At 40.6% G+C, this 10577-nt stretch overlaps 1 protein-coding gene across 2 annotated transcripts in view; it reads left to right on the top strand.

Annotated features, from left to right (window-relative positions):
* Positions 1 to 10078: 10078 nt before the first annotated feature.
* Positions 10079 to 10577, top strand: part of ZFPM2 (zinc finger protein, FOG family member 2) — a 315049-nt gene continuing 314550 nt past the window's right edge. For both annotated transcript variants that reach the window (XM_074898551.1, XM_074898548.1), the window contains exon 1: positions 10079 to 10577. This exon is cut by the window's right edge and continues 80 nt beyond it. The gene's annotated coding sequence lies outside the window, so the exon portion shown is untranslated.

Below are 10577 nucleotides of genomic sequence, written 5' to 3'. Positions count from 1 at the left end.
AAAAAAATTAGTATATCTTGGGTGATTTTATTATGAATTATTTCAGTAGTGAGTCTACCTGTACTTATCAATAGCTCAAGCAATATTTTTCACTTTACAAGACAAGGTAAGAGGTTAAGAACCCTTTAGAATTATCTTGTTTTATCATCACAAGCAGATGCATCCTGAGAAGCAGAAAAGACAGCCTATAAACCAGGTGTCCAAGTACCTCAAACATCAGGAGTACATAATACATCATGGAGCAATACATGAGTATAATGACAAGAAAAAGGACAAGAAAATATAGAAAAATGGTTTGTTTTCTTCATTAGCTTGAGAGAGGTAAATTTTCCATTATGTCATCCTAAAATTCTCAGTCCAGAAACAACATGGAATCCCACATAGTTGATATACAGGCTAAAATGAAGGATAAAGGAATAAAGGCTGTGGATGGAAGCAAAGCAGTGAGAAGGCAAATTGTTAATGATGTAACAAAATTAATAATAAGAAATGTGACATTAGAACAATACAAAAATTCTTCATTAATAAATCTAGCGTGTAATTCAGGGAATCAACAACTAAGGAGCAACATTTTCACATATAAAATTTGCCTTTTATATTTGCATTAGTCCTACAGAGTGAGTGAAATGGAACTTAAAATAAGTGAAAAAGCTCATTGAAAAAAATATCATCATCTGTGGCTATCTCACTCATGAAATCTACCATTTCATGGCCAGAGAATGGCCATGGCAACAACCTCCAGTGAAAGGATCACATTTCAAAAAATGTCTCTAGGATTTTGTTAGTCAATGTCCAAAAACCAAGAAAATAGAAGTAGGAATATAGGATCCATAAATTAGATTGTTTGGTGTTCATTATAGAACTATTCCCACATAAAGGTTAGATAATTTGAATGAAAAAAGCTAAGATATTTACTATATACTCAAATAAACTCATTATCAAGAAAGTAAAGCCTCTGCAGCCACCATTGGCAGTCTCACTGTTGTACTGTTGCTCCAGTTAGGTTAACATCTATTGAAATAATTTGTGATGCATGGATGCAAAAAAAAGTAATCCACATTTTTAAAAAGGACATTTGCTGTAAATGAAGTTATCCTCCAGAAGGCTGTGTACCAATAATATACCTTTTATCTATCAGAGGCAGTTAAGAAGTTAGTGTTCTGGATTCAGCAGTAAACAGACAAATTTGTAGAAATATCATGATCAGACATTCTCTAGAAGTTAGGCAGCCAGCTGATGTACCCATGAAATAATATCTAATACTCAAGAAATTTAAAAGAGCAAACACAATACACTGTTTTTGTTACAGATAGTAACAGAAGTTAGTGGAGTTCAATGAGAGTAAACACGGTCTGCTGTGTTTGATCAGCAAGAGCCAAATATTGCATGTCAGGATTTAAAGAGCTTCTAATTATTAATGATATGGACCAGAGCAAACAGAGAGTCATGGCCTACTTTTGGATTTGTCAGTAGCCCCTTAAAATAGGCAACACTGGCCCAACTCATTAATGTCTCCAGCCACACGCTGTCCAAGTGGCACGTTGTGCAGCTGGCAAAACTGCTCTAGAGTAGTGACTTCTCCCTGTCATGTCATGAGGCCTCACCTCATTGCCCTGCTTGCTCTCACCTAGATGCAGCTCTTCTCATTCCTTACTGCTCTCTGTTGTGGGCTTTTGCACTACAGAGATGTCTGGTTTGATCCCCATACAACAACTTCAGTATTCTCACACTCATGAGTAAAACAGGATCAATATATCTCATTTTCAAAGGTCAATAAAATACTGTTTTCATGGAATCAGTATAAGTGATTTTTAGCTATCTAATATTTGGGTACCTATTTTAAGAGGGAGTTCATTTACATATGTGCAGATGTTTGCTTGCTCTGCCATAGAAACAACCTAGAAAGCTAGTAAGGTTCTTAGGTAAGTGAATATGAAGTGGATCTTGTCCATAATAAAGACATTTTAATATGTAACATAAATATTCTTAATAATAGCTATTAATTAATTGCTATTTTATATGAATGTAGCCAGCATTTTGTCTTTTGGATCAATAGACGTAAAAGAAGGGTCAGACAACTTTGCTCTGTTGTTTACATCAATGTATGCAAAGTAATTTCTTTTTATGACTGGACAAAACTACAAAAATGCTCTACACTCAGTTGTACTGATGAAGATGATTTTATGAAATTGTGTGCAACTTTGTCTCTTGGGTGCCTGATGGGAAATGGCTAGGGAGTCGTTATTGGGGATTTTTATTCGGAGAGTTTCCACCTTAATCCTTTTAAAATCAGTGAGACTGGGAAACAATCAAGAACTCTGATTTCTTCCTTTTTATGCTATTAGAAGTCCTAACTATCAGTATCAGCCAAAGGATTGTCTCTAGAGCAACATTTCTGGAAGTAGATTGATTCAAAATTTAAATTTTATTTTCAAGAAGGATTAAAAAAGAGGACTGAAAAGACTGAAAAGTTACTGAGACACTTAAGAAAATTGTAACCACAATTTTACCTTTTAAAGTGCTATGTGAATTTTTGGATGCTACTTGTGGATTTAAGGAGAGAAGAATTTGAATTAAACTTTGTTATGATCAGATATAATATGGAGAGAAGCACTATGTATACTTCTAATATCAGCAAAATCAATGTTGTATTTAAGTCAATCAATTCTGAGTATATTTTATCTTTACTGCGAAATAAGGTGGACTATTAAGAATATTTTGAATTTTCTCAAAAGTATATGGGGTTACAAGTTACTGAGTGACTCTCAACTGTATTTTCCCTTTGTTCTTCAGTCCATTGGACTATGATATCTTTCACTCATTTTTCTGAGTCCGCTGTGCAAAGCATCTGGTTCTGAAAGTAGAAAACCTTAGGGGGTCCCACTTTTGAAAGACTGTTTGCATGGTAAGATCTCGTTTCTAATGTAATTGATTCTATGTATAGGATAATGGCATCAATTGAAGAGTTGTATAAATTATGAACACCCCCTTAATTAACTAAAACATCCATGCTACTGAGCAGAACCTAAAATCGGGAAAAGAGATGCTATGCTGGCATAGACTTTGAGGCTTTTATAATAAATTTCATTATTTATTCTGAAGATTATGATTATGCATAGTTTTATATATTTTTTAAATTGGTAAACAATACCAATTCTGATGCATACAGAGGGCAATTTATGCTACTGCTCTGAGTAGGGGGAGCCTCAGTTGCACAGTATAAGGAACAGATAGGACACAAGGACAGATTGTACCATAGACTCTACCAACTATCGTTATACATTTGCATAAGAACATTCAATAGATAGATATATAGCTGAAGAAAAACTATGTTTGAAAAACTGATGAATGTGATTATAAAGCCATAGCAGTAGATCCCCTATAGGTACAGTGGTACCTATAGGGGGATCATCATCTATGTTACCAAGTTTCTAATATTTTTAAAATCATGCTTGACCATGCTTCTATCTATGTTGTTGAGATGCTAGTGGGTATGCAGCCTCCTTCACCGAAACTGGCCAAACTGAGATGCCCATAATATCTAATTTGGCTATGTGCAATGATACAGACACTGCTAATTGCTTCCAAAAGGGGTGCTACATAACAGTCATGACAGAATGGAAAAGGAGAAGAGTAAATTTTATTTTCGTTCAAGCTCGGCAACTAAAGTTGCACTTTATACTTAATGAGTGTTGCACTACAGAGTCATAAACAGTAATTTGACATTAATGTTATCTTTCCAGAGTTATGCTATCTCTACATGAAATACTGCTGTTGGCTTATTTAAAATGAAATAAAAATAGAAATAAATATTTTTTAAGCACTGCAGCTATCTGGTTTCCCTTCTTTCCTCTTTTTCTGCTGTTCTACTATTCCTTGTCTTTTTCTTCCTTTTTCTTGTGTTTTCTTCTGAACTCCTCCCTCTCTGTGCTTAGAAGCTGCCAGAAAATTCATGCTACATTATTGTTTGCATCTCTGAGAAAGGTGCCTTTTTCAGGAGCCCAGGACTGCACAGCATTAAGACTGTGCTAAGGGTAGTATGCTCCAGGGGAGGGTAAGGTCATGGAATGCGGAGATTTCCTCTGTAACAAAACTGGCCTCTGAAGCCCATGCACATGCCAAAACAGTAAGTTACTGCTGCTGCGGGCTGCACAGTCTTGGTACTGGCAGAAATTCACAATGTGATGTGAGATTATATACATGTTTCAGTAGATTTCTAAGTTTTCAGTGGCCATCTGTAAGCAGTGGGGGTGAATGGGCTGTATTTCAGACAACCGAGGCATGCAGAAATATTTCCTCATAGGACACTGTTCCTTCCACCCCACACTCCAGATGCTGCCATATGTGTGATACAGTATCTTGTTCTGAACATACACCCATGTTTTTAGGTTTCTTCAATGAAAAAACTTTCTCTAGCTATGCCACAGCTACTGAATTTTCTTTTCCAGCTGAAGGCACAGCACACTGCATGTTAGCTTGTGCAAGCCACCTTTGCAGCAGAATTTTTCTGATCTTGAGATATATCTTTTCTATAAAGGACAACATGGATGTCAAAATTAGGAGCTGTTTTGTGTGTATAATTTTTCAGAAGTACATGCAAATTTTTCCAGGGTATTACAGCAATCCTGTGCAGTGAAAAGGAGTATTTTACATTATTATGAAGAGAATTATGATGGCTATTCTGTGATTCTGATTTAAAGTTGCTTGAAAAGTCTAAGCAGTTTGGTAGACTAACAGTTTGTTCATCCATAAGATTACCTGAGCAATATCAGAGAGCATCCAGTCAGGAAATGAAGAATAATCTTTGCCACTATTTCTGGATAACAAATAAGATATAAATTTTAATGTGATATGAAAGTATCTTGCATAACTGAACTATTGAAAGAGAGCAGTGATTTCTGCTCCAAATAAAGATAGGAAACTGACACCAAGAAAATACTAAGCTTCGTACCAACTGAAAATGAACTCAAATCCAGAGAGTACCCTTTTTAAGAAAAGTCTGCCTATGAATCCTGAAAGTTTCTGAGGTCACCATTTATTTCCATGCCATTTTTCCTTCTCCATATGGAGTGGACATGAGTTTTGGCCTCTAAACACTGGCAGATCTCCCAGAATGGATGCAAAGGTCTGGACTATCAACATGAAGTCTGACTCAGCACTGATTCCAGCACTCTCTGTGTCTGGCTTCCTACATTGCTGCATCCATTGAAATCCTGCAGCCAGGAACTTCACTGTAGGGTTGTGTCACTCCCAGTGAGTAAAACATTCACAAAAATGTAATAGTAATTCTGTTCTAACTTGTCTACAGGACTGGTTGAAACGGCAGTACGTATCTACTCATCTCAGCCATTCTTTTCGAATATCCTTAGATCTTCTGTAGGTTCCTGCACATATGAGGAATCTACCTTGCAGTATTTACCCTTTATGTCATCTAGAAAAACACTGGTAGAACTTCTTCTTTTTTATTTCAAAAGTCAGAAGAAGCTTTACTTCTAAATTCAAGGCTCAGACTGATCATCTTTCAGCTGCTCAGTGATATACTGAAGTCTGTTTTCTTCTTGTCTTAGAACCTAAGTATGTCTAGCATGACCATATAGAAAGTCTCCAAAATATGAAATTAGAATAAACTGTAGGTTTTTAACAGCTGGGAAAGATGTGAATTGTCCTATATTCATGTTATATGGGTATTAATTCCAAGCCTTAATAATTACATGGGCAGTCTAGTTAACTACTTCACTATTGACCAAAGAAAGTTAAGGTATAAAATTACAAAAAGCTATGCTATATATTCTTTCTAACACTGTAAGTGGATAATACTTGGGGAAATACCGTGGTTTTCTTCTTGATTCAGAGCTAAAGAACCAAGCACTATGATTAAGATCATGGAAGAATCCAAGTCCTTACAAAGGAAATCAAAGCCTAAGAGCCCAACAGAACCTATGCCATTTTATTTTTAACATTACATACTGTTATTGGGTGTTTTAAAAGGTCAGAACTGGATTATGTGCGTAGCCCGGAAATTAAGCATATTTTCTTTCAAATTCAATTGCTGCCTGAACTTTGGGATATCTTCATTATATATAAGTATCTTTGTATACAATAGTCTGTATGCAGATTTATATGAGAGTTTTGAAGTGATTTTGCTCAGTGTACAATCCTTTTTCAAAAACAAAACCAAAAAAGATAGGAAATCCATACTTGCAAGTCCAGAGGTTAATTCTGCTGCCAAGAGAATATTTCAATATTTTAGTATTTCCTCCTCTCAATGAGGGAATGGAAAGGTTATTTTAAAAATCACAAAGTGTTCTCCAAAGAAGAGCATTTTTTTAAAAAGTATGCATGTTATCTACATGTAAGATAGTTGTTAACACTTGAAGATCATGGAAATATAAGCTGCAATTTTCCTAGGTTCTTTGCCAAAGTACAGGCATTTCAAGAATTTAAGTGTTGAACTGTGATAACCATTCAGCTAAAGGGTTTATATAAATTTTCACAGAATCTTAGTAAGGTATAGACAATTGGAAGTGACGAAGGTCAAGATGATTAAGAAATGAGCCTCCGTGGAGGTTATTTTCTTCTTCTTGAGGTATTGTAATCAACTAAGAGCACGTCTTCTGAAATTGGCCTATACTAGCACTGCTCACATCCAATTATTATTTTGGTTGAAGAGCACTACATTTTTAAGCTATTCTTACTCAATCATTTCTAATTATCTGTCTGTACCCTCAGCTTTTGGACAAATGGCCATCATTCCCTTAGTGCAAAAACTGGAGACATTCTTTCCCTTGCCCCCATGCTCAGATGCTGTAGCTGCCTCCCGCGGGGGTTACCATTCCCTTAGCTATGGTGGCAAAACGCTCTGTGACCACCCTCTGGTTGCCGCAGGCAAGATCCAGCTGGTGAACCTGCAGAGACACTGAATTGCTCTGACACTGCAACCTTGGTGTGGACATCACTATAGCTACAGCAGTTCAGAAAATTATGCAGTTGAGATGGGGAGAGGTAATTTGTAGGATTTAAAAAACTCTACTTGGAATGACTCTCTCTGCAGGTTAACAAAAAATGCTGGGCCTATTCTGAAGCCCTGAAAGAAACCTACACCACCCAACATGTGCCCATAGGACTCAAGCCCCTGCCCCAGTAAAAGCAGCCTTGCCTGTACTGCTTACTGGAAACAGCTCCTGGTGAACAGTACTGGAGATCGGCTTCACAATAACACAGCATCAGTGATCATGTGCGGTGACAGCTGAGCCTTGAGCAGTGAGTAGCTTGGCCCAGCCTCAGCTAATGGGCACGGCCTGCCAGAGCTTTTTTTCATTTGGGATGCGCTACATGCTACTTGTTCTCCTAAAGAAAATGGGCAATGTTGACGCAGTACTAAATGGAAGTTCCTCTGTGAAATAGGGAAAACTGTTCATTAATTTACACGATTAATTACATTTTAAACCAGCATGTATATTTATTTCTGGCATTTCATACACAACTTTTGAACCTTTAGGTAAACAAGTCCAAAATACACTGAAATACACTGAAATGACTAAGTGTAATAATCCTTCAAGGGATGAAACATATCTATCTCTCTGAAGAGTGAAAGAAATAATACATTTTTATATGTCCTCTTCTGAGCTGATGAAGCAGAATATGGCCTTAATGCCTCAAAACAGACAAAAAGTGTAACTTAACTTACATTGCTGCTTAAATATTTACAAAAGCAAGAGTCAGCACTAAATGATGTTCTTACATAATTTACCCTAAACAGCATGTAAAAACAAACACTTGTGATACAGACTCCGGCACTGCTTCACTTTGCATTGCTGTTTATTACTTATTTATAACTGGTTTATACCACATAAAGTGTATTAATTTTTAAGTTACAGTGGCTGAATAACTTTTTACAAGTTGCAGTTTGTATATTGTCCAAATGTTGGAAACAGGTTACAAAACTCCATATATTTTATATTTTAACAGCAGTAGGTTTAAAGCCGGTATCTTCAAATTATCTGTTTAGACTGAAAACACTGCGTGGAATTCAGGCAACAAAATAGAAACAGAAATGAACAGTCAACTTATATGAAGGAAAAGACATTGCTAATTAGGGAACCAGACTGAGATTTAAGAAAATGGTGAGAATGTGTAAACATCAAATATTAACTTTAATTTGAAAGATGGGTATCTCATCCATTCGAGCCCCTGTTTGAGCCTAATTCTGCCACAAAACTGTAGCAGAGCATTTCATTTGGCGGCCTCTTATCAAGTTCATCTACTGCCACACACTACCTTCTGGAAAATACTACCACTGTTACACTGGTACTTAACCATGAGCCTACACCTCAAGGAAAGAAACTAAAATATAAATTGGGCACGCCATAATCACTTCAGCTAAATGGAAGACATTTATTACTTACTCAGATTCTTTAAAGTATCTGAATAATAAACTTTTAATACGGTTCACAGTTTATATCATGTTCTTTTAATAAAAAAGTGCTTTTGTAAATTCACTTATCATTTATGAACATCACTTTCTAACACAATATGATGGTAAATTTTACTACATCACCCTACTGGAATTTCTGCTGCTTATATGAAGACTTTTGAAATATCGGCCAAACAAATAATCACTGACAGTTTTGAGAATCGAGCTGAAAACTCTTTCTCTTGAGAGTATCTGGACAACAGAGGTAAGAGTTAAAGAAATGCTTAGCAGTTTACCTGAACATAAATCATTTAATTCCTGCTGGTGAAGCTGTAAGAACACTTAACGTTGAAGTACATTCATGTGTCAGAACTGAAACTTCTGGAAGCACGGTAATAAAGACATTTCAGTACCAAGTGTCCTTACTCGGCATCAGTGAAATCGGCTGATTCTTTTTTGTTTGTTTATTTGTTTTTTCAAGATTTTTGCAAAGTTAGTGTTTGCTGCCATAGAATCTGGTAACGGACATGCAATGCTAAGGATTACAATGAGGTATAGAAAGCATGGTCTGTTCATAACGGGTCATTTACAACTATGTATGTAAATTAGATGATTCAAGTAATTAAAACAATGTTCATGATAAATGTTGTCCTAAAGACACAGACTATAAACATGGGCATTGCTAATGGTTTAGCTTTGTCGAAACACTTAATTGGTATCAGTAACAGAAACGTCAGGTGTTGGTTTCCACTGTGCAAGAACAAAATTTCTCTATTATCACTGTTCAGAAGGGAAAAACCTAATCAAAGTCTAGGTAGTTAGCCGGCTTATCCTTCTCTCATCGCGAAGTGAAAAAAAACAACGACCAGTCAGTCCGTCAGTCACCGGGGCGAACGGCGCTGACCACGCGGCCAGTACTCCCCGCGACCCGCCAGCCGCACTAGGCCGGTGCGGTGGGGGACATGCCTCCCTCCTCCGTGACGGCGCCGGGCACCGGGGCGGCCCCGGCCCTGCAGCCGCCGCCGCCCGGAGCCCGGTAACGGCCGCCTCGCGCCGGGGCCGGGCCGCGCGCCCCCGCCTCGGCACGCGCCCCCGGCGACACCTGCGGGGCGCAGCCGAGACCCCGCCCGCCGCCCCCCGCCCGCGCTCCGGGCGGGGAGGAGAGCTCTGCCCCTCCCGCCCGGCCTGGGACTCTGCCGGGCCGCCCGCCTCGGGCCCCGCGCGGGAGCCCGCGCGGCCCTTCCCACCGGCGGCGCCGAGGCCGAGGCGGCGCGGCGGGGCGCGGGGGCGCCCGGCTCTGCCCGGACAGCCCGGCGGACTCCCAGTGCGGGGCGGGAGGACTCGCGGCGGCTGCCCGGCTGTCACGGAGTTTCCCCGCCCGCTCTCCAGCCGTGCTTCTTTCGGGAAAGTTGCAGCGCTCTCCGCCACCAGCAGCCGTGACAGAGCCGGGACGATTGAAGCCTCCCGCCTCGGCACCCCGTGCCCCGCAGGCAGGAGGCGATTTGCATGCGGACTTGTCTCTGGTAGCAGCCACTGCCCGTCAAGCCTGACGGACAAACGCCCCCCTCTTTCCGCCCCCCCGTCCCGGAAAGCCCCTCCCTCGCCCCCTCCCTCGCCGGCACCTCCCGCCGCCTGTCAGTCGGAGCGGAGAGGATCGCATCGCTTCGCATCGCATCGCTTCGCATCGCATCGCATCGCATCGCGGCGCGGGGAGCGGAGGCGGCACGGCAACGGCAGAGAGCGGGCGAGAGAGGGAGAGAGAGAGCGAGGAGCCGAGCTCTCCCCTCCCTCCCTCCCTCCTTCCCTCCCTCCCTCCCTCCCTCCCTCCCTCCCTTCTTCCCTCCCTCCCTCCCTCCCTTCCTTCCTCCTCTCTCTCTCTCTCCCTCCCTCCCTCCCTCCCTCCCTCCCTCCTTCCCTCCCTCCTTCCTCTGCTCCCTCCCTCCGTTCTTTCTGCTTCTCTCTCCCCTCATTCTCGCTCCCCGTTTCACCCACCCCGATCTCCGTTTCTCTTCCCCTCTTCCTCCGTCACACGCGCACACACTCTTTCCCTCTCCCCGTCTTTCTGTCATTTGACTTTGCATCTCAAGGCGGCCACCGGCTCCTCAATGAATCCCGTCTATTGATCTGTCACCCTCCCTCCACCCCCGTCCCCTCCCAGCTCCAC

This window comes from Athene noctua, chromosome 2, assembly GCF_965140245.1.
Source record: "Athene noctua chromosome 2, bAthNoc1.hap1.1, whole genome shotgun sequence".
Taxonomy (NCBI): domain Eukaryota; kingdom Metazoa; phylum Chordata; class Aves; order Strigiformes; family Strigidae; genus Athene; species Athene noctua.
Note: the sequence above shows the minus strand (reverse complement) of the source record. Positions and strands in the feature narration are given on the sequence as shown.